We start from the raw sequence: 25770 nt of genomic DNA, 5'->3' as shown, positions 1-25770 counted from the left end.
TAACCGGTATGGAAAAAAATATCACAAGCAGGTGTTTTATACTCTAGGCAGAAATTTTCTCGGCAACATGAAAATATAATTGGCTTTTTAAAAAACAATTAACAGAGGCCTGGCCTGTGGCCACCGGGACCAAACAGGCAGCAGGGCGGGAGGTGTGGACTGCGGAGAAGGGGCTCACGCCCGGCAGCACATGTTCCTAGTCCCAGAGTATTTAAAAGATGCTTCAAAGAAGATGAAAAGTGGGCTTCTGTTTGTAAAACTGGTTAACCCATGTTCAGGGAAAGGAGCCATTTACTTGTTCAATATGTGTCTACCGCAGCTGTTTGAAATAAAAGTTTTCAAGGAAAAAAACCATTCTTGGTTTATAAATGAATCAGTTCAATCAAGAGTTCTTCTTCACTTTGCCACACCCATGGACCCTCTGTTTCTGCTTCTCCACTCCCTTATAAAGGCTGATAGAGAGGGAAAGTTTCAGCCCCTGGATCAAGTTGTGATGGATGACATGTTTCTGAATTGCATCTTGTTGCTGAAACTTCCTGAACTTAAGAAGTTACTTCGACATGTGACAGAGGAGAAAGAAATAGACAAGAAGAAATATTACAAGTACAGCAAAAAGAAGACATTAAAATGGCTGGAAAAAAAGGTTAATCAGACTATGGCAGCATTAAAAACCAATAGTGTAAATGTCGGTGCCCGGGTACAGTCTACTGCATTTTTCTCTGGTGACCCGGTTTCCAGTGACAAGGAAGAGGATTGTATTAATTATGCCCATGGTCTGATATCTGATTACATCCCTAAAGAACTAAGTGATGAGTTATCTAAATATTTAAAGCTTCCAGAACCTCCAGCTTCAGTGCCAAACCCTCCATCAAAGAAAGTAATCAGATGAGCCCGTAGAAGCAAAAGAAGATTACACTAAGTTTAACACTAAAGATTTGAAGACTGTAAAGAAAAATAGCAAAATGACTGAAGCTCAGAAGGTTTTGGCTAAAGTTGACAAGAGTGGAATGAAAAGTATTGATTCCTTTTTTGGTGCAAAACATGTTTAAAAAAATTGGAAAGATTTGAAACACTGAAAATTAAATCGAGCAAACATGTTTGCCTTCTACATGTCCCATTTTCATCCTTCCTCCATTCCACTGTACTTCCTAACCCTTAATTACCACCTTTTGAAAAAAAGTAGGAAGGGGGCAATTTTCAGATTCACTTGAACATTTCTTTGTGTTTGATGTTTGTGTTTCCTGAACAAAATATGGGAAAGTAATTGTGTAACTTCATGGCTTGTGGACTTTGGAGTTCTGTTTGACATCATGAAAAGTAATCAAGAGAATAGAATTAACCTCTAACATCACAATTTCCTCAATAAACTGATGTGTGGCAAAAAAAAAAAAAAATTAGCATTACAATTCTAGCAAGAGGCAGGAACCATTAAGTGTACCTCAGTCTAGGAGGGTTTAATATATATCAAACCGAAAGGAAGGAAGGAAAGGAGAGAAGAAGGGAGGGAGGGAAGCAGTGAATCTCATCTCTTCTTTCTAGACTCTTCATGTTTCATTGTGTTCATTTTTTGCTGAGAAGCATTTTAGGGCATAGATTTTCATGTGCATTTTCCATAGGAAGATACTATGTCCTCCAAGCCCAAGAGTATTAGGGGGAAAAAAAAAAAAGTAATAGGTGCTAAAAAAAGAAAAGATTGTCTTATGTCCTTTATCTATACACTGTCTGCCACCCAGGACTCAGAGGTTTCATCTAATTATGTATGTAAAACTACTTTACAAAATAAATATCTCATACAGATATAAGACAACTGAGTCACATATGAGTCTTGTTTGACAATTCATACCAAGCAGGCAAGCAGTCTTACTTCCTGATTCCTCCCTAATTACCTCACAGGAGCAGAGTTAGCCTCTGCACCCTAGAGGCAGATTGAAGAATAAAAACTTAGCCTGGTCTGGGGATTCTTTGCCACCTCCTGGACATGCCTCACTCCTGTTTGGAACTATTAATCAGGCCAGAACCAGTAATCTGCCAACCCTTGCGGAAGGCATCGATGTTCCAAAACGGAAGGGCCGCCTGCTGTGCTGACACCACTCTTAATGACTCTTAAAATGACTCTTAAAAACACCTGGAGAACAACATTTCACAGTGACAATCAGAGCTTTCCTGACAAGCAATAACTCACATGCTGGGTACTGTGCATTAGGAGCACAATGGGAATAGCAAAGTGGTGTCCCTTAGAAGGGGCCATAAGAGCTCATCGCTTTCCTTTGAAGCAAACACTTCGGTATCTCAGAGGGGTGCCCTCAGGTATTAGACACTGCATTCCACCAAGACTTCGATGAATTCTTTTAGGATGACAGGAAATAAGCCACATTTAAATCCCGGTCTATTTCCAGCTTGTTAATGCCAATTTATGAATTTAAGTGTTTTCTAAAAATAATAGATTTAATTCAAATCACCAAAGTAATATATAACAAGTCAAGTAGCAGTGTAGACAGGTTACTATATTTACAAAGATGACAGATCACTATATTTCTTCTTGAATGATTATATTGCAGTGATGTACTTCCCTATTCGTCTCTTGTATATACTTCCTCCAATTCCCAAGTCTCTCTCTTCCCCTAATCTCCACCCTAGATACAACTAATACCACAAAGCAAGCACCAAAAGATATTTTAAAGTAAGTGGACAGCCACTTATCTGCACTTTCTAGTGTTCCTATAATGATCATATATTAATTAATTAATATATGGTAGAACTAGTTCCATTTGGTAGAACTAGTTCAGCCACCCTTATAATAAGTCCCCAAGTTTCCATCATCCACTATGTCTATTACCTACATTCTCTCTGGCTAGAACTTAACATCTTCTTTCTTAGGTCTGGCCTTAGACCTGCCATCTGCTCCCTGGATTTAGCTTCCTTCACAAAACAGTCTTAGCATGCAACTCTTCCCCATATCCACCAAGCCTGACATCACAACACTACTTGACTCTTCTTCAAGTCAGGGACACTCTCACATACTTTACTCTCTTGTTTTCACTGACTGAATTCTGTTTTCCAATATTGTTCCAACATGTCTGAGCAGGCTTCCACTGTATTATCTCTCAGAGAGGGAGAGAGCCTAGATAGATATAACAAAAAGGACAAACATACATTCAGCACAGGGTAATGGTAACATGGAAAGAGGGAAGTCTAATTTCATGTGAAAGGAATGCCTCCTGAGGAGTAGTTCACAATGAGGACAGAAAGTCAAAGCCCCTCATTTTTTAAATAAGATTATTAGGACAGGAACAAAGGGCTCTGAATAAAAATAGTGCTCAGTAAATACTGTTGGCTTACTCCAACTGTGTAAACATGCATGCGTGCGCACACACATACACACACACACAAACATAAACAAACACATTAAAGTGAAACTAATAAGAAATGCATCAAAATTAACCATGGTTGCCGCAACTAGGGTGCCTGGCAGACGCTTGTGGGGGACCCTGACGCCCAAGGAAATGGGAAGAACCCCCAAACGAACCAGTAGGATGTGGGGGAACTGAGGGGGGAGAAGAAGTGGAGGCCAGACAGGACCAGTGCCCCTGAGCAGTGGCTGAGAGGGGAGAGGGGTTCCCACACCTGGAGGGGCCCTCGGGGGCTCAGATCAGGGAGGAAGCGGGCCCAGCATTTCCCCTGTCCAATCGGCCAGGGAAGTCTGCCCCACTCTCAGGCTGGGTCCTATGCCCTCATGATTCCCCTCCAGGCTGGGTTGATCCTGGGAGTGCAGAAGGGAGGCCAGAATAGAATAGGAGAGGCAGGCGGGGGGAGTGGGAAAGGAGCAGAGGGCATTTGCCCCACCCACTCGGGCATGGGGAGCCTGCTGAGCTCCCAGGCTGGTCCCCTGCCCTCCAAAGGCCCCCTCCAGGCCATGTGGGTCCTGGGGGCATGGGGGGAAGCCCGTGAGATCAGGAGAGGCAAGCAGGAGGAGTCCTCCAGGACCGGAGGAGCAGGAGAGAAGTGGAGGGCGTTTGCCCCACCCACTCAAGCCCAGGAAGCCTGCTGGTCTGCCAGGTGTGGTCTCCTGCTGTCTGAGACCAGAGGCAGGGGCAAGCCTGGGCCTCTTCTGTTCTGTTGAGCCTAAGCCCCAACCCCTCACCCCTCCACCTTTTCCAGCCCTTTTCCTAAGCATAGGCCCCACCCACTGCCCAAACCTCAACCCTGCTTAGGCTCCGCCCTCCACAGCCAATGCCTCTTCCACTTTTTTTTTTCTCTTCCTCCTTTTTACTATTGTGGTTCTGTTTTATCTTCCAGTTGTTGTTTCATCTATATTTTTATTTTTATATTTTCTAACATGGCTGTTAGTTAACTAGTCTAATTTTATTTACTTCATTATTGTTCTCTCTCTCTCTTTTTTTTTTTCCCTACCCTGCTCAGCTTGTGGGATCTTGGTTCACAAGGCAGGGGTTGGGCCGAAGCTCCTTTGGTGGGAGCTCCAAGTCCAAACCACTGGACTAACAGAGAACTTCAGACCCCCGGGAATAATCATCAGAGTGAGGTCTCCCAGAGGTCCTCATCTAGGCACCATGACCCAGCTCTACCCAACAGCCTACAAATTGCAGTGTTGGAAGCCTCAGGCCAAACAACCAGTAAGACAGGAACACAATCCCACTCATAAAAAAAAGGAAAAAATAATGAGATGGCAAAAAAATATGTCACAGATGAAGGAGCAAGGTAAAAACCTATAAGACCAAATAAACGAATAGGAAATAGGCAATCTACCCGAAAAAGAATTCAGAGTAATGATAAGAAAGAGGATCCAGAATCTCAGAAATAGAATGGAGGCATGGATAAAGAAAATAGAAGAAATGTTTATTTTAACAAAGTACTAGAAGAACTAAAGAACAACCAAACAGAGATGAACAACACAATAACTGAAACGAAAAATACAATAGAAGGAATCAATAACAGAATAACTGAGGCAGAAGAATGAATAAGTGAGCTGGAAGACAAAATAGTGGAAATAAGTGCCAAGGAGAAGATTAAAGAAAAAATGAAAAGAATGAAAAGAATTGAAGACAATCTCAGAGACCTGGGACAACACTAAATGCACCAACATCCGAATTATAGGGATCCCAGAAGAAGAAGAGAAAAAGAAAGGGTCTCAGAAAATATTTGAAAAGATTATAGTGGAAAACTTCCCTAACGTGGGAAAGGAAATAGTCACCCAAATCCAGGAAGCATAGAGAGTCCCATACAGGATAAACCCTAGGAGAAACACACCAAGACACATATTAATCAAACTAACAAAAATTAAATTCAAAGAAAAAATATTAAAAGCAGCAAGAGAAAAACAAGAAATAGCATACAAAGGAAACCCCATAAGGTTATCTGCTGATTTCTCAGCAGAAACTCTGCAGGCCAGAAGGGAGTGGCAGGATATACTTAAACTGATAAAAGAGAAAAATCTACAACCGAGATTACTCTACCCAGCAAGGATCTAGTTCAGATTCAAGAGAAACTAAAACCTTTACAGACAAGCAAAAGCTAAGAGAACTCAGCACCACCAAACCAGCTTCACAACAAATGCTAAAGGAACTTCTCTAGGTGGGAAACAGAAGAGAAGAAAAAGACCCACAAAAACAAACTCAAAACAATTAAGAAAATGGTAATAGGAATATACATATCAATAATAACCTTGAATGTAAATGGATTAAATGCCCCAACTAAAAGACACAGACTAGCTGAATGGATACAAAAACAAGACCCATATATATGCTGTCTACAAGAGACCCACGTCAGACCTAAGGACACAAACTGAAAGTGAACAGATGGAAAAAGATATTCCATTCAAATGGAAATCAAAAGAAATCTGGAGTAGCAATACTCATACCAGACAAAATAGACTTGAAAATAAAGACTGTTACAAGAGGTAAGGAAGGACACTACATAATGATCAAGGAATCAATCCAAGAAGAAGATATAACAATTTTAAATGTTTATGTACCCAACATAGGAGCACCTCAATATATAAGGCACATGCTAACAGCCATAAAAAGGGAAATCGACAGTAACACAGTAATACTAGGGAATTTTTTTTAAATAAATAAATAAATAAAAATAATACTAGGAGACTTTAACACCCCACTTACACCAGCAGACAGATCATCTAAACAGAAAATAAATAAGGAACCACAAGCTTTAAATGACACAAGATACCAGGTAGATTTAATTGATATTTATAGAACATTGCACCCAAAACTGGCAGAATACACTTTCTTCTCAAGTGCACATGCAACATTCTCCAGGATAGATCACATCTTGGGTCACAAATCAAGCCTCAGAAAATTTAAGAAAAATGAAATCGTATCAAGCATCTTTTCTGACCCCAACACTATGAGACTGGAAACCAATTACAAGGAAAAAAAACTGTAAAAACCACAAATACATGGAGGCTAAATGGTGCACTACTAAATAACCAAGAGATCACTGAAGAAATCAAAGAAGAAATAAAAAAATACATAGAAAGAAATGACAATGAAAACAAAATGACCCAAAACCTATGGGACACAGCAGAAGAAGTTTTAAGAGGAAGTTTATAGCAATTCAATCTCACCTCAAGAAACAAGAAAAATCTCAAACAATCTAATCCTACACATAAATCAACTAGAGAAAGAAGAGTAAAGAAAACCAAAGTCAGTAGAAGGAAAGAAATCATAAAGATCAGAGCAGAAATAAATGAAATAGAAATGAAGAAAACAATAGCAAACATCAATAAAACTAAAACCTGGTTCTTTGAGAAGATAAACAAAATTGATAAACCCTTAGCCAGACTAATCAAGAAAAAAAGGGAGAGGATGCAAATCAATAAAATTAGAAACTATAAAGGAGAAATCACAACTGACATCACAGATATAGAAAGGATTATAAGAGAACACTACAAACAACTATATGCCAATAAAATGGACAACCATGAAGAAATGGACAAATTCTTGAAAAGTTACGATTTTCCAAGACTGAACCAGGAAGAATTAGAAAATATAAACAGACCTATCACAAGTAATGAAATTGAAACTGTAATTTAAAATCTTCCAACAAACCAAAGTCCAGGACCAGATGGCTTCACAAGCAAATTCTATCAAACATTTAGAGAAGAGCTAACACTGATCCTTCTCGAACTCTTCCAAAAAATTGCAGAGGGAGGAACACTCTCAAATTCATTCTATGAAACCACCATCACCCTGATACCAAAACCAGAAAAAGATATAACAAAAAGAAAATTATAGTCAAATATCACTGATGAACATAGTGCAAAAATTCTGAACAAAATACTAGCAAACAGAATCCAACCACATATAAAAAGGATCATACACCACGATCAAGTGGGATTTATCCCAGGGATGCAAGGATTCTTCAATATATGCAAATCAATCAATGTGATACACCATATTAACAAATTAAGGAATAAAAACTATATGATCATCTCAATAGATGCAGAAAAAGCTTTTGACAAAATTCAACATCCATTTATGATAAAACTCTCCAGAAAATGGGCATAGAGGGAACCTGCCTCAACATAATAAAGGCCATATATGACAAACCCACAGAAAACATCATACTCAATGGTGAAAAAATGAAAGCATTTCCACTAAGATCAGGAACAGGACAAGGATGTCCACTCTGGCCACTATTATTCAACCTAGTTTTCAAAGTTCTAGCCATGGCAATCAGAGAAGAAAAAGAAACAAAAGGAATAAAAATTGGAAAAGAAGAAGTAAAACTGTCACTGTTTACAGATGACATGATACTATCCATAGAAAAACTAAAGATGCCACCAGAAAACTACTAGAACTAATAAATGAATTTGGTAAGGTTGCAGGATATAAAATTAATGCACAGAAATTTCTGGCATGCCTACACACTAACAAAGAAAAATCAGAAAGAGAAATTAAGGAAACAATCCCATCTACCATCAAAAAGAATAAAATACCTAGGAATAAACCTACCTAAGGAGGTGAAAGACTTCTACTCAGAAAACTATAAAACACTGATGAAAGAAATCAAAGATGACATAAACAGAGGCAGAAATATACCTTGTGTTTGGATTGGAAGAATCAATATTGTGAAAATGACTATACTACCCAAAACAATTCAGATTCAATGCAATCCGCATCAAACTACCAATGGCATTTTTCAAAGATTTAGAACAAAAAATTTTACAATTCGTATGGAAACACAAAAGACCCCGAATAGCCAAAGCAATCTTGAGAAAGAAAAACGGAGCAGGAGGAATCAGGCGCCCCGACTTCAGACTACACTACAAAGCTACAGCCATCAAGACAGTATGGTACTGGCACAAAAACAGAACGATAGATCAATGGAACAGGATAGAAAGCCCAGAGATAAACCCACACACATATGGTCACCTAATTTATGACAAAGGAGGAAAGAACATACAATGGAGAAAAGAAGCCCTCTTCAACAAGTGGTGCTGGTAAAACTGGACAGCTACATGTAAGAGAATGAAATTAGAACACTACCTAACACCATACACAAAAATAAACTCTAAATGGATTAAATGTAAGACCAGATACTATAAAACTCTTAGAGGAAAACATAGGAAAAACACTCTGACATAAACCACAGCAAGATCTTTTTTGACCCACCTCCTAGAGTAATGGAAATAAAAACAAAAATAAACAAATGGGACCTAATGAAACTTCAAAGCTTTTGCACAGCAAAGGAAACCATAAACAAGACGAAAAGACAACCCTCAGAATGGGAGAAAATGTTTGCAAATGAAACAATGGACAAAGGATTAATCTCCAAAATATACAAACAGCTCATGGAGCTCAATATCAAAAAAACAAATAATTCAATTAAAAAATGGGTGGAAGACCTAAATAGATATTTCACCAAAGAAAACATACAGATGGCCAAGAGGCACATGAAAAGATGCTCAGCATAAGTAATCATTAGATAAATGCAAATCAAAACCACAATGAGGTTTCACCTCACACCGGTCAGAATGTCCATTATCAAAAAATCTAGGGCTTTCCTGGTGGCGCAGTGGTTGGGAGTCCGCCTGCCGATGCAGGGGACACGGATCCATGCCCCTGTCTGGGAGGGTCCCGCGTGCCATGGAGCAGCTGGGCCTGTGGGCCGTGGCCGCTGAGCCTGCGCGTCCAGAACCTGTGCTCCGCAACAGGAGGGGCCACAGCAGTGACAGGCCCACGTATCGCAAAAAAAAAAAAATCTAGAAACAATAAATGCTGGAAAGGGTGTGGTGAAAAAGGAACCCTCCTGCACTGTTGGTGGGAATGTAAATTGGTGCAACCACTATGGAGAACAGTATGGAAGGTCCTTAAAAAACTAAAAATAGAACTACCATATGACCCAGAAATCCCACTATTGGGCATATATCCTGAGAAAACCATAATTCAGAAACAAACATGTACCACAATGTTTATTGCAGCACTATTTACAATAGCCAGGACATGGAAGCAACCTAAATGTCCATCAACAGATGAATGGATAAAGAAGATGTGGCACATATATACAATGGACTATTACTCAGCCATAGAAAGAAACGAAATTGAGTTATTTGTATTGAGGTAGATGGACCTAGAGTTTGTCATACACAGTGAAGTCAGAAAAAGAAAAACAAATACCGTATGCTAACACATATATGTGGAATCTAAAAAAAAAGAAAAAATGGTACTGATGAACCTAGTGGCAGGGCAGGAATACAGACGTAGACGTAGAGAATGGCCTTGAGGACATGGGGCGGGAGGGAGAAGCTGGGACGAAGTGACAGCAGCATCAACATATATACTCTACCAAATGTAAAATAGATAGCTAGTGGGAAGCAGCAACACAGCACAGGGAGATCAGTTCGGTGCTTTGCAATGACCTAGAGACATGGCATAGGGAGGGTGGGATGGAGCCTCTAGAGGGAGGGGATATGGGGATATATGTATGCATATGGCTGATTCACTTTGTTGTACAACAGAAACTAACACAGTGTTGTGAAGCAATTATACTCCAATAAAGATCTATTAAAAAAAATTAAGAATGGTTGTTTCTGAGAAGTGGAATTTTTTCTACAATTGTTGTTTTTCCAATGTTTCCTCATTAATCTAGTCTGTGTTACTTTTATTACAACGGAAAAAAATGATTTACACAAAGGAATAAATACCAGCAGCATTTTTTAAAGAAATTCATCTAAGCCTTGAAACCTCTAACAAGCACAGCTAACTGAGCCAAACTCCAGAAACAATGGCTCTAGCTGAAGGTTGTAAGATAGCAGACTTAAGCCCCAATTAAGTAGAATCTGTAATGAGTCCTGAAGCTTTATGTTACTCTGGTGTGTCTGTGAGGAGAAATGCAGCCTAAGTCTATGCCTTCCTCAGTACATGTCATGTTTTCATAATCACAGGATTTGGCTTCTGTTCTAGTACAGATTAGCTGCTAAAAGCCAGGTGTGGCAACTGGCTGGGAACTATCAATATAATGGATTTGACTATGGAACAGAAAGGATACTGCTCTAAAGCAAATGGAGCCCCTAGAACATTAATGGCACCTTATTCATTCATTCCCTAAATATTTACTCAATATGCCAGGACATTTGAGACTTTGGGCATATAAAAGACAAATCAGGCCACATTTCTTTCCACATAGATCTTACATTCTACTGGGAGACGTAGACAATAAATAAAGATGTAAAGAAAAATAAAGTAGGGTAAAGGTGCTACTTTGAGCAGGACAGACAGTGAAGTTTTCTCTGACAAGCTGACAAAGACTGAAAGAAATAAAAGAGCAAACCACGTGGACATTTGGATGAAGATCATTCTGGACAGGGGGAACAGCAAGTGCAAAGACTCTGAGGTAAAGTCCTTCCAGCATGGAGGAGTAGCAGAGCAGCTGGAGAAGAGTGAGTACAGATAGAAACTAGTGAGTCTGGAGGCAGATAATGTAAGACCTTTGGGTCAGAATAAGGATTTTTTATTTCACTGAGTGTGACAGGAATGCATTTGAGGGTTTTACTCAGAAGGTAATAGCATATTTACATTTTAAATGGATCTTTCTGGCTATGTATGAAGTATAGCTAAATGGAGGCAAGAGCAGACACAAGGGGTAGAAGGATAAAGTAAACGTCCAGGTTCCAGATGATGGTGGCTTGAACGAAAGTGGTGACAACAGAAATGGAGAGAGGTGGTCAGACTCAGAATAAATTTCAAAAGTGTAAAACCAACAGTTTTGCTGATGTGGGATATGAAATGAAGAGTGATGTCAAGGGTGATGCCGAATTTTTTGACCTGAGCAACCAAATGTTATCATTTACTTCAAGGGGAACACGCTGAGAGAAACAGACTTAGTGGAGAAAAATCAAGAATTCAAGTTCAGTTATGTTAGGTTGAAGTAGACAGTTAGATATGGGTCTGAAAGATTCAGGTCAGAGATGGAACCTGGGGAGCCTTCAGTGTCAGGATGGTAATTAAAAGATTACCTAGGGAGTGAAAGTGTCTAAAGAAGAGAAGAGGTCCATGACAGAGTCCCGGGATACTTCAACATTTAAGGCCAGGATGAGGAAGAGGATCCAACAGAGAGGACTGAAAGGGAGCAGCAGTGAGAAAAGGAGATCAGAAGAAAGAGAGACGCCCCCAGAGCCAGCTGAACTAAGTGTCTAAGAGAATTCACTTTGAATAAGACAACTATGTAAACTTTCCTTGTCTTGTCTCTGATCTCAGAGGACTTGGAGAAAAGACATGAACTTACATCAAATTTCAGTTTCCCCCATCCCTTTGAAATCTATGTAGTAGACTAGTGAATACAGTGCTACCCCATTATGGATTAGTTTGTTTACCCTGAGCCTACTCTTGCTTCTTCCCCTTGTTCTCCTGCCTGTGTCACTAGTGAATGACACTGGATTCAGCACAAGCTGAAGACACCACAGATTTTTCAGAATACAACATCCCGAAAGCCAAGCTTGATTGTGAGCATTGTAAAACCAAATTAAATTTTAGGCATGTTATTCTGATGCAGTGAAGAGAAAATGAATCTCAGATGTAAGTAGGTTTCTTTTGTTCCAGCTCTGTGCAACGGACCTCTTATGTATTCATTTATTTCCTTACTCTTTCACCCTATTCAGTTAAATTTATTTTTAGCTATTGTTGGGCATCCTTTAGGAGAGGCAAATATTAAGGACTATTATCGAGTACAACTCAAAGGTTCCAAAGAACAGCCTACTTAATGCATCAATGGAAAGGGAAGAACTCCTTTCCTCCCAAGAGGGTCAAGTACTCCTTCTTGCTAACTCCAGTAGCCTGTGAGTCTTCCTGACTTTGATACTAACTGCAAGGACTACTGGTATTGAGATTATACTATAGCCTAAAAGGAAAAGAAAAGCAGTATCACACATGGTATCAGACTTCACTGATACTTTTCATAATGTTAGTAGGACAAGTTTATCAGAAATGTCACATGAGTTAACATAGGCAAACAGTATAGGTGGGCATCTTTTAAGTCACTATCACGTACCTTTATTTCTATAATCCTTTATGGACTTTATGATACATCTTACAAGAGGTGTTTACTGGCTTGGCCATGGTTCAGGAACTGAAGCACACAAAGACATGCATTCCTTGCATAGGAGTTACTTTGGGGACTTGCCACCACTTTATATGAAAAGTAGAGCTTAGTGCACTTGAAGAGATGATTTGTTCAATGGTGCCTGACTCATCCCAAACTTTGCCCTTCTTACCCACATCAATTTCCATGATCAGAAAGAAAAATGACTCATTAGAAGGACAGAAAAATCAAAGTGGCCCCTACATCTTCAGAAAATAAGAATCAGAATAGGTCACTGTATCCCAAGACCACTAGTTATTTTGGTAAGGTATTCTTATTGTTATGGAAAAAAATTTATGGACAAATACGGTTGGTGAATACCAAGTTAAATTTATTCTTCTGAATTTTGTTTTATTTGTCATTTTCAATGTGTAATTATAAATATTCACTTTCTTACCTAAATGTATAGACACAGTTTTGAATTTTTCAAAAAAGAGCCCCCCAAATTGTATAAGCTCAAATTGCACTAAAACCTCATCTCCTTGAGGTAAAGAGTATTCATTAAAATCACATAGCTGGAAAATGATAAAAAGTGGACTTGAAGCTAGGTCTGTTTGGTCTCAAAGAGCCCCTATCATCATTTAAACCTCAGTGTTAATGCATTTCATCTCCTCTTGAGCACAAATAATCTCGGAGGGGAGAGAAAATTAATGAGTCTTCTGGAGAAGGAGATATTGCTAGGCACACAAAGACGAGTCTAAAGGCACCTAAAGTTAAACTATTCCTACTTCAAAATTTTGCCTGTACTTAAGCCACTGGCCTCCTGTTACAGGGCTGGCTAAAAAGAATTATTTTGAGTGTATATGAGTATGAACTTTTATTTTGTCCTTACCCATGCATTTCTATAAATTTGACTATGGTTTCACAATTGGCATGCCCATGAGATTGTCTGATGGCGGAAAAAGAAAAATCTGCACTACGCCCTTTATTTATGGAAATCTTTCTCTCAGAGGTACCAACCTACTTTTATTTGTGGATGCCTTTTATTATTATGGTGGTTGTGTTATTCGTAAACGTAGCCAGTGGCAACCTCATGACTTGCATACCCAATAAATGCAATCACTAATTAAAGCTAGCATTAAGCATGCTAATAAATCTACAGAGCTGTTTCCTAAAATAATTACACCAGTAATGTCAAAAGGTTACAGCAAGCAGATAGGCAAGGCATCTCAAATACTTGAGATTTGATCATATTTCTAGAAAATTCACAGTAGCTCTGCTCTTAAAGCTAGTGGGAAACACCTTCCTCTAGGGAGTACTTTCATAGTTCATTTTGCACCATGCTAGCACTGACAAAAAAAAAAAAAAGGACTAAAAGCACAAGGTTCCATAATAGGAGTAAACCGCAACACACCTAATACAGAGTTTTGGGCAACTGAATACTGTATATTTTGCCAATAGCAAGCAACAGTCCCCTTTTGCTTTTATTAATGCAGTTCAGCTGATATGAGCAGACAACTGAAAGAGAAGGAGAATGTGCTTTATCATCTGTTGCCGAATTTCAATTTTCTCCTTCAAGTACAGTTGAATGCATTTTCTTTGCAACCCAAAGACAGAAGATCTTGATTACTGTTGCAAGAATAATCTCAGCATTTGTGCGAAGAAGATAGGAAAAATAAATAGTCTCTCTGGATGATGTGTCAGCCTGTGAACTTACAAAACAAGATATATTCTTGGAGGTAGGGAAATTAAATTAAGGTGAAATGGTAGACATATTAAAATGACAATTGAAGGCTTATTTTGTGGGCCATGGCTGGCTTCCCAAATTGTCCTTTGTCCTTGGCCTCACCCCAGGGACACAGATAACAAAATCAGAAACAAACAGGGTCAAGACAGGGGCAACTGTCTGGAAATACAGGCCACTCAAGCTGTGGACTCTGTCATGAACTGCTAGCTTTTTTGTAAAAATTAAGTTTCCAACTCCTTTGTCCCCTGCCTTCCCCTACCACAACTCTTGTTTTGGGTCTTTAAACAGAAGAGGAGGTGATATATCTTCATATTTCTTCTCATTTTTATCCATGTAAAAAAGCTAACAATTCAACATCAGCTTAGTTGGGATTCTTTCTCTCTATAACAGGAAAATGCTAAGGCAGAGAAATATCACTTGGACTTTTGTTAAGAAATAAAGTATTTACCCCCAGTAGTACTAGAAGACACTAAGAACCAGCCCATTACCATCCACTCTCAAGTGATGAGTGCAGGTCAGGCCTCCCCAAAATATGCCCCTTTGGCACACTGATTATTTTGAATTAAAGTTACTTAAAAAATAGCTGGTTCAAGGACACTCTGACCCTCTGTCCCCCGAAAAGCAGGAAATAAATTTTCCATAAGAAAGGTATCCTCCCTGAACCAGGAGACAGACATTCTTATCACTAGAGATAGGGAATTCAGAGCCAAGAAGGCCACATAAACAAAACTTGTTTCTTCCTCACTAGTTTACTACCCTAAGCTCAGACTTCTTCACCTTGCCAATTCTTCACAAATCTGTTTTGTAAAGAAAAAAATGTTGCCTGCCGTTCCAGTTCTACTCACCGACAGTATACCCTGAGGGAAATTCAGGATGGAGAAAAGCAGGAAGCATCCCGTGCTTTGGATATGTTGGCCCCTAGATGCTCGAGATGCATATCTAAGGAAAAATTTCAATGACCCCATATTCTTGCAACTTCCCATATATATAAAAGCACTCAAATCATTAACTTGAGATGATTAGCAGTAATCTTTTTATGCTTGACTACATGTTCTTCCCAGCAAAAAAGTTCATGTGGATCCTGGCTCCTCCCTTACCTCTTGGGGGCAGCTCCTCAGAGCTATCTATCAAGCTGTCTTCTGGGCTACAGTCTTCAGTAAGGTCCCTGAATAAAACTTAATTCACAACTTTTATGTTGTATGTTTTTCAGTCAACAGTTTTGGTGACTGTGAAGGGACCCAGAACAGAATTCTCTCCTTTGCCTTAACTCCACCAGGATCTGGAGCCTTGGTACCAGCAAAGGTCACTTGTGCCAGTCCACCTCCTCAGTGAGCCTAGATGACTGGGCAAATAGCTCCTATGTCTTAGATCTCCTGCTATGGGCTGATGATCCCAAGTGTTTTTTTTTTGGTGATGAATAAAAAGATACCTGACTCCTCACCTGAGAGACACTTAGGAAGATTTATCCAATTGAAAGATACTGGGGGGGAGGTGCCCCCCAGCTGAAAGATACTGGGATTTGCTCAGTTAAAAAACACTAAGCCATCTGGACTGGGTTATTAGGTAGGAAGCTGGCCTAACATCTTTCCTAAATGAGGGGCATCAGAAAGCCAGCCTCCGACCTAACACCCCAGCCAGATTCATGTACAATACATACAAAACATATTTGCAAGTACTTACTTAATTGGGAACTAAGGAAATCTCACCTTAAAAATGGCCAAGATGGGACTCTTTTTGACATTCCTAAACTGGTTTTTGTGTACACAGTTAAAGAAAGCTAGCTTGATAAAACATTTTTCTAGAATTCATCTTAAAGGAAGAAAAACCTTTCTAGGAGGAACTCGTATTTGTCTCCCTATGCCTTTGAGATGTAAATGTTCTACCTGATCTTCTTAGGTGTTCTGTTCTGTGTTTTGAGAGCTTGGTCTCTGCTATTTGGAAGGTATACCTAAGGTGAACATTTGGTAGCCAGTTGAATAGACTGGGATTTTGAGCAGTCTCTTTGTGCCAGCTCTCAGGGAAATTTGTCAAAAGGGGTCTCATCTCAACAAAGGCCTCATCTCAACCTTTGTTGTATCCACCTGTGCAACAAAGGCCTTTACTTAGACTATTCGGGGGAGTAATCTTTCTGGACCTTGTGGAGGCTGCATCTTTTGCACTGTCTTGTGGGATGCCTCTTGTGCCTTATTGGTTTGAGTCACTATTAATACTACTTGCAAATGGCCAGAGGATGGACCCTTTAAATTGAAAAATACTTCTAAATTGGTAAATTTCTAGAGAGTTCTCATTATAAATAGCTATTTTATTGGTACCTATGAAAAAAGTAAATTAAAAGGTGGATACAAAAATTATAATTGGCTAACCTTAAAAATTCCCTTATTTTAAAACAAACTAACCAAAAAGAAAAAAAAGGTTTGGGAGCCTTTTTTGTGGACTCAGCTTCCTTTTAATAAGTCTTACAGATGTTAATAAAAACATTAGGTTAATTAATGTTAATTAAGATGATTAACAAGGCAACAGGAAGAAGCTAAGGGGAAAGTCAAGCAATTTCTTCCCAACAAGGCGTAACTCTTAAAGGGACTCATCCCAACAGGATGGAAATCTTTAGATGATTATTTTAAATGAGATAAATAAAATGGACATTGATGGGATAAAAACAGATGCTGTGGGGCTTCCCTGGTGGCGCAGTGGTTGAGAGTCCGCCTGCTGATGCAGGGGACACGGGTTCGTGCCCCGGTCCGGGAGGATCCCGCATGCCGCGGAGCGGCTGGGCCCGTGAGCCGTGGCCGCTGGGCCTGCGCGTCCGGAGCCTGTGCTCCGCAACGGGAGAGGCCACAGCAGTGGGAGGCCCGCGTACCGCCAAAAAAAAAAAAAAAAAAAAAACAGAGGCTGTGATACAACACTACCTAAGGTTGAATGGTCCAAAGGGACCCACTATTCATCCAACATTAAAGGGCCCCAAACAAGTCCGCTCTATTTAACCCCAGTTTAGAAAAAATTTAAAAGGCTGAAAGAAAAAATTACACTGAGATACCACCAGACCAGCAATTGCTTGGTACAACATTTAGGCCAATTAATCAAGTTAAAGATTTACAAAAGGGCTTCTCTGGTGGCGCAGTCGTTGAGAGTCCGCCTGCTGATGCAGGGGACACGGGTTCGTGCCCCGGTCCGGGAAGATCCCACATGATGCGGAGCGGCTGGGCCCGTGAGCCATGGCCTCTGAGCCTGAGCGTCCGGAGCCTGAGCGTCCGGAGCCTGAGCTCCGTCCGGAGCCTGTGCTCCGCAACGAGAGAGGCCACAGCAGAGAGAGGCCCGCGTACTGCAAAAAGAAAAGATTGACAAAAGGGTCTGGGACCCTTGGCTCGACCCCTCACTGAGGACCCCAATGCCTTTTATACAAAATTAGGTTAAATGGCCAGGGGATAAAAGGGAAAGTTTCTGGGACTCCTTGTAGGAATAATACTTGTTGGTGAGGTCCTAATGGAGGCTAAAATTAAGGTATAAGAGTTGAAAGAATTAGATGAAATTTTATAAAACTCAATGCATTTGAACGGGCTTTATATAAGATGGTTAAATCTCTTTTACCTAATTATAATATTGTGGGACAGACTATTAAGTCTCACTGGGGAATGCTCCCCTGCCTGGTATTATAAGACAGGGCCATATAAACCTGCCCCTCTGGCAATATTAATTAAATATACTAAAAGAAACCAATAGGGTTACCTGAACCCATACAATACGAAGTAAAAACTGGGGACTTATATTCAGGGGCTAATAAAGGCAATAATAGAGGGGTTTTTGTTGTTGATGTTTTTTGCCTCTGAGGTGAATTGCTCTGGGTTTAATTTGTGCACTCAGAGGGCCTTTGTTGAATGCCTTGTGCAAACTTTTGAAGGCTTGATAAAATGAACCCTAAAGTTCTAGGACGTAGAACTCTTGATTTCCATTTTAGTTGGAAATATTCTCACTGATATAAAAAAGCAAACTAAAGAAAATGCAGCTGGGCAAATCAATTTTTTGCTATCATTTAGGCGGCAGACCAGTTCTTTGGGGAATTAAAAGCAACTGTGTTTGTCTTGCAAATCTCTACAAATCAGAAATGTAAATACAGCCCACAATGACCTGAGACTGAGCCTAGTTAACTCAATCAGGTAAACCAAAGGAAAAAAAAAAAAAGAGGAAAAGAGGCCTTTTTAAAAGTACAAACTACTGGAAAGGCTTCCTTGCTCAAAATCTAATTCACAGCTTACTTAAGGATTTATCAAGGACAAACAAAAATCTTAAAAAGTCTTTTCCACAAATAGTAAAAAGCCTCAGTCATCTGAGCAAATAAATTTAACTTATTCCAACTGTTATTTATAAACTAGTAAGTTTATATTGTAATCCCTGATTCATGTTTAAGTTTTGAAATGAAGCTATGAGATCACTGGTTATGTCTGTTTATATGTCTGTGTGTATGTTATAAATTTGATATTTCTCTACCTCTGGATAACATTATCAGAATCAAAATTAATTTATAAAGAGCTCTATTTAACTGACTTAAGAGTAAGTGCTTATAAATTAAATACTTCTAAATGTAATAGAAACTAACCCAAATGAATTTCAAATTCATGTGATCTGAGAAATATTCAATATTAAATTAATACGTAGTATTAAAGTTTAAGTTTGTTGGTTTAGTTAATACAGACATGTCTTACTTTTATTGTAACTATGTTCACTAAACGTCAAATAAGGTCATATTATCTCTGTTATAAAATTTATCAGCAAAAAAAAATAGCTTGGCATGATGGCTGACTTGGTCTACTGTCTCATGAAATTTTCATGGCTAATCTAAACATAATTGCTGAGAACAACTGAATTAAATAGATATAAATGGGGTAAGAACTTTTAGGTGAACTTGTTAAGAATAATTATGTTTTAGGCTATGCCTACTAAAAAATAGTTTCTTCAGATTTTTGGTAAATAGAGTTTTGCTAAGTTAAGTTAAATAATGGAAATTTATTAAATATCTAGATCATTCCAAAATAGAATATTGGGTTGGCCAAAAAGTTCTTTCAGGTTTTTCCATAACATCTTGCAGAAAAACCCAAGCAAACTTTTTGGCCAACCCAATAATATACCGAAACATTAATTACTGAACATAGGCTTCTGTTTGGAGAAAAACTAAAGATATTTAGGATTATTGATAAAAATGTTTGGTGCCACACTGAAAATTTTTCCTTAAAAAATTACATTTTAGAAATCATAAACAATATTTATGTTTGCCAATCTACAGAGTGCTACTGTAAAAAACAGTTCATAATTGTTTACTTCTTAGTTTTCACTAGAAATTAAGGTTTTTAAAAACTAAGAATTCTAATATATGTAATTAAAATACTAAAAGTAGTAATAAAAACATCTGTGTATGAAAGGAAAAAATATATAAGGAATGGAAATACATGTCGTTAAGGGAAAAGAAAGTGATTTTGTCCTGGAGAGAGAAAAAGAAAGGGAAAATGTAGGACAAAATCTGAATGTAAGTAAGAAAGTTATAGATGGTTTGTGGGAAAGGAACCCTGAAAAAAGAGTTTTGTGCATGGTCTTGATTGGCTAAGATTAGAAGAGAATTTGAGTAAATAAGTTTTAATAGTAAAAATAAGCTGGTACAAAACTAGAATTTGTTTCCCTCTCTGTGTTAAGAGAACAAAGTTTTCTTGGAATACTGATCTGCTTTTGATAACGAAGTGTAAAGTTTCTGTACCTTTTAATTCATTGTAACTTTCTGTATTTGTCTTTCAAATCTTTTATTGTCCCTTTGGGTGAGTGAATAAGTACTGTTTCAAATAACCTATGAACCTAGTTGACCAAGTGTTTTTAAGCCTTTTGCTATCTTTGACAAACTTCCTCAAATCAAATTCTAAATGTTCTTTTGACATCTAGCTAACTTTGGGATGCTTCAGAGGGCCCCTGATACATTCCAAAGAGAGATATTAAATTAATTAGGTCTATTTAGTATGTTCAATTACCTGGGAAACGTCAAATAAGTAGTAATAAACCTTCTTAGGTTATACTGCATGGGTAAATGCCATTAATATAGATATTCTAGAAATTACATGGGATTCCTAAAAATCTAGTATGTGCTGGTATAATGTTATCAGTCATAATTGTAGTTATCTTAAAATGCTGTATGTCACAGAATTAACCAAATTTCTTTTTCAACTGCACTGTAATCAGATCTTTAACCATGCCGTTTTAAGTCTTTCATCATTTATAGACAGTTATTATTTTACTCAGATGCTTTTATAAAAATGAAGATTTTCAAGAAAATTCATAGAAAGGATTTTTGACACATACAGATTTCTGGTGATTTTTAGATCATACTGCTGAACTAGGTAAGAAATTACAAAACTCTAATGGAAAACCTTATGGCTTCATCGAGTGAAACAAAAATTAATTAAATTGGACTACATGAACTGATAAATATGATTTATAATTTTATGACTTTTTGTCTGAAATATTACAGGCTTTTAATCTTTGTTTTCCAGAAAACCCTTCTTTTTATGCTATGACCTACAGCAAGTTAATAAAGTATACCTTTATAAATGAAGATGAAACATTTATCTTTTTCTCTCTATGTGAGCCCTCCAGAATTTGGCTTCTCCAGCTGGCTCCCCTCAGGACCTGATGGCTTACTGTGACCCAAACTGCAACTAGTTATACTAATCATTGTTTTAACTTGTTCACTCCTTGTTGTTTTTAAACTGTTTGTGCTTTGTGTCTCACTCTGCTGTACTACAACCTTATTAATGTGTTACTAGCTATATTACTTATATCTTGTCTATTTTATTAGATTGTTGTCTCTTGCACTACTCATTGTGTAACCAGACCTTCAACAAAATTAATGATGGCTAAATGTCTTGAGGCAACTGATCACTTACTTAGCTCTACACAAAATTAATTATAATTATGCAGCACTAGATATGGGAAGAAGCATCAAGGGAAAAGCAATTCATGGATAATAGACCAGTAAGACAGATGGTCCAGAGAATTTGTTTATTAACAGGGCCTAATCCAGATATAGCACATAAATGTCCTATCACCAAGATCCTCCCCTAACCTAGGAGTTAAGTTATTAGGGCCATGGGACAAATTAGTCATGAAATGCTTCCCAAACCTTGGTCAAATTTATGACCAACAGGGGCCACTGAACAGAAAAAACATTGCCTGCCATTCCAGTTCTACAAGGATCAAGCCACTGCCACTGCAGTGCCCACTGACAGTGCACTCAGAGGAATTCAGGATGGAGAAAAACAGGAAGCAGTCTGTGCTTTGGATATGCTGGTCCCTAGAGAGTTAAGACACACACCTAAGGAAAAATTTCAATGATCCCATATTTTCACATTTTCCCATACATAGAAAAGGACTAAAATAATTAACTTGAGATGTCTATTCCTTGTAATTAGCAGTAATCTATTTTATGCTTGACTACATGTTTTTCCCAGCAAAAAAGTTCACATATATCCTGGCCCCTCCCTTACCTCTTCAGAGCTGTTCTTCACAGTTATCTGAGAGGCTGTCTTCCAGGCTATAGTCCTCAATAAGGTCCCTGAATAAAACTTAACTCACAACTTTTACATTGTGTGTTTTTATTTCAGTCCATTTTCTTTGCCTGAAAGGTATAAAAGCTGCCAGCTTTGGTCGCTTCTTTGGGTCTCATATCTTTAGGGCCCATGTATGTACAAAATTAAATTTGTTTTTCTCCTGTTAATCTCTCTTTTATTATAGAGGGTGTCTCAGCCAAGAACCCAGAAGGGTAAAGGAAATTATTTTTCCTCCGCTACACAAGTATTCTGTTTTCTCAAGCACCCCTCAGGATAACCCCTATGGCTGCCAACTCAGCACTGCCCTCCTGTCACCACCCATACTGCTACCCCCAATCCCTCTCCACGGCTCAAACTAAATAGCTCATTCACAATTTATCTGACAAATCATTCTACGATAATGGGTGATGGTGTTTTCATGTGCAAATTTATATGGATATAAGAGTTCAGGCCTCCTCATTTCACACTCACCCCACCTTGGGTAATACTTTAAACTTGAAGATTAACTAGAATTTCTCAGATCTCATTTTCTTTTACTTCACAAGAAAATTTCATATAGCTCACCACTTGTAGCGTAAGCCCTGACAGTTTTCTACTTTTTGTAATGCAAGTGCCTGACTTAAGCTTTGATTGCCCTGGCATCCCCTTCAAAGGGCATCCCCTTCAAAGATGGCTATCTCAAACACATTGTCAGTCACATAGCTAGACAAAGACCAAGGCCTCACCCAGTCTCCTTTGTTTTGAAGATTTTGGCTGATTTGGATAATTGCCCATTTGGGCCCATTGGTTTCTCTCTTCCTGCTAAATTCCTCCTTTTATATTTAAATTCACTAGTAAGGAGTGAGCCTGCAAAACCTTAGGCCCCCACCCTCAACCCCAGTAAAAGCAGAACCCCAAATCCATGCCCTTGAGCAAGCTCTCCCGCCCACCCCCTGTCTCCCTCTCTCATACTGCACCCTCACTGCATGGCCCCAGGTGTGCCATGTAATTTCCAAGACCAGTAAGTAATAACGATTTTTTTTTCAAAGTTTCCTGAGTTATTGCTGAGGACATCTTGCAATCTGAATAAGAACCACAAAGGCCGGTCCAGCCAAGTTAGTTATCAATAGGCTAAGGGCAGCACATGACACATTAGCTTGACATCACAATTTTTTTCAGCTTCCCTAACTATACTGGCTATATTCTCTGACCTTCAGCTCACTGTTTCTTCTAACCTTCTGTGAGCTATTCCTCTAAAATATACTCTTTAGCCTTATAACTTAGAAGGCTTACTCACTCTCATGACTGCTACCACCTTTAGGCTGGTGAATTCCAAACCTTCATCTCTTGCCTAGAATTCCAGTAACATATGTTCATTATTCACATAGAGCTTTTTCGCCTGTATATAGCCACTGACCAACATCCACATGTGCATAAAGAAGAATTTGCCTCTTTCTCTTCCAAACTTATATACTTTTTTCCAAGTCCTGAAGCTCTGAATTACCTCTTCCCTTGCATTCATAAATTAAGTCTAAAAGAACTGTTGATTCTTCTTTGGAATTCTCTGTTCAAAAAGTCAAAATTAAGTTAGATGTTCTCATCATTTATTGTTTAGATTATTCAACTATTTCCCTAATTGGTGTTCCTGACTCAAGACTCTCTCCATTCAATTTATCAACGACCAAATTTCCTAAAGTACTGCTGCTTATTCTTTCACTTTCTGGTTTAAAATTTTTGTTGATCCTACATTATGTATACCAGCTATCTTAAATTTTTTGGTCTAACCTGACAGGTTCATTGCTGACAGCATATCTCCTTCTGTTCCCTAAACATAGAAGTAATCAATGAATCACAGTGTACTGTAAAATTACTATACTGTAAAATCATGAAAAAAAAAGGGGGGCTGTTCATCACTTCTTGTTTATCGCTGTAAAATTTACTGTGTGTTCAAGAAATGGCTTTAGTTCATATTATTTTCCATACCTGATATGCTGTCTTCTTTCTTTACTTCTTATAAAAAGCAAGGTCCAAATCCTATACCATCTCCTCCAATAAATATTATCAATCCTCCAACCTATATTGATCCTTCTCCTTTTTACGTTTTTTTAAGAATAATTTGTGTTAGGTTTTTAAAAAAATATTTACTTATTTTTTCCTGGATTGGGTCTTAGGTGCAGCACGCAGGATCTTTTGTTGTGGCATGTGGGCTTCTCTAGTTGTGGCGCGTGGGCTTAGTTGCCTCACAGCATGTGGGATCTTAGTACCCTCACCAGGGATCGACCCCAAGTCCCCTGCATCGGAAGGTGGATCCTTAACCACTGGAGGACCAGGGAAGTCCCGATCCTTCTCCTTTTTCAACTACTATAGCTTTACAATACCCTATTTTCCACTTCACCAGAAGTAGCTTTGTCTTTCTAGCTAGATATTACTGTACCCTGTCTATTTCAAAAACTGTCACCATATTAAACAGGAAATAAAATGAATTTGAATCCTTATAACTAGAATCTAAAAGATGAGTTAAGAAAGGCAAGTGAATAAGAGATCATCTCCAAACTACTGGGTTTAGGAAATAGTAGGGAATAAGTCTCAATGCCTTAGAAGGCATAAAATCCAGTGTGATAAAGCTGTAGAGAGAGAGAAACCTAAGTGCACTTGAAGACACGCACATGTGTATATGTGTATATACATGACATGTGTACAGCTATGTATGTTTGTGGGGGTGGGAGGTACTCTTTCACCAAGGAGGGAGAAAAAGTAGTTGTGAACCAAACAGTGGTCTTCCATGAGAAAAACGTAGATACCTCTCTGAAAATTTCAACACTCAAGACAGACATCCCACCTAAATTTCAACCACAAATTCATTTTAAAAGTGAAATAAATGAACTTAAAAGTAATTTACGATCAGGAAACTTGCACAAGCCTCTTAGAGAGCCTCATCCACCAGAGGGCAGACAGCAGAAGCAAGAAGAACTACAATCCTGCAGCCTGTGGAGCGAAAACCACATTCACAGAAAGACAGACAAGATGAAAAGGCAGAGGGCTATGTACCAGATGAAGGAACAAGATAAAACCCCAGGAAAAAAACTAAATGAAGTGGAGACAGGCGACCTTCCCGAAAAAGAATTCAGAATAATGAGAGTGAAGATAATCCAGGACCTCAGAAAAAGAATGGAGGCAAAGATAGAGAAGATGCAAGAAATGTTTAACAAACACCTAGAAGAATTAAAGAACAAAGAGATGAACAATACAGTAGCTGAATTGAAAAATACACTACAAGGGGGCTTCCCTGGTGGCGCAGTGGTTGAGAGTCCGCCTGCCAATGCAGGGGACACGGGTTCATGCGTCGGTCCGGGAAGATCCCACATGCCGCGGAGTGGCTGGACCCATGAGCCATGGGTGCTGAGCCTGCACATCCGGAGCCTGTGCTCCACAACGTGAGGCCGCAACAGTGAGAGGCCCGCGTACCGCAAAAAAAAAAAAAAAAAAAAAAAAATACACAAGGAATCAATAGCAGAATAACTGAGGCAGAAGAACGGATAAGTGACCTGGAAGACAGAATGGTGGAATTCACTGCTGAAGTACAGAATAAACAAAAGAATGAAAAAAAATGAAGACAGCCTAAGAGACCTCTGGGACAACATTAAACACACCAACATTCACATTATAGGGGTCCCAGAAGGAGAAGAGAGAGAGAAAGGACCAGAGAAAATATTTGAAGAGATTATAGTTGAAAACTTCCCGAACACGGGAAAGAAAATAGCCACCCAAGTCCAGGAAGCAAGAGAGTCCCACACAGGATAAACCCAAGGAGAAGACACGCCGAGACACACAGTAATCAAATTGACAAAAATTAAAGACAAAGAAAAATTATTGAAAGCAGCAAGGGAAAAACAACATACAAAGGAACACCCA

At 38.8% G+C, this 25770-nt stretch overlaps 1 protein-coding gene and 1 pseudogene across 1 annotated transcript in view; one reads left to right on the top strand and one right to left on the bottom strand.

The window, feature by feature from the left end:
• GABRA4 (gamma-aminobutyric acid type A receptor subunit alpha4) overlaps positions 1-25770 on the bottom strand; it is a 256407-nt gene that overhangs the window by 128441 nt on the left and 102196 nt on the right. The window lies entirely within an intron of this gene.
• LOC132425464 (ribonuclease H2 subunit B pseudogene) lies at positions 158-1049 on the top strand (annotated as a pseudogene).

This window comes from Delphinus delphis, chromosome 5 (genome assembly GCF_949987515.2).
Source record: "Delphinus delphis chromosome 5, mDelDel1.2, whole genome shotgun sequence".
NCBI lineage: Eukaryota > Metazoa > Chordata > Mammalia > Artiodactyla > Delphinidae > Delphinus > Delphinus delphis.
This window is presented reverse-complemented; position numbering and strand designations above follow the sequence as displayed.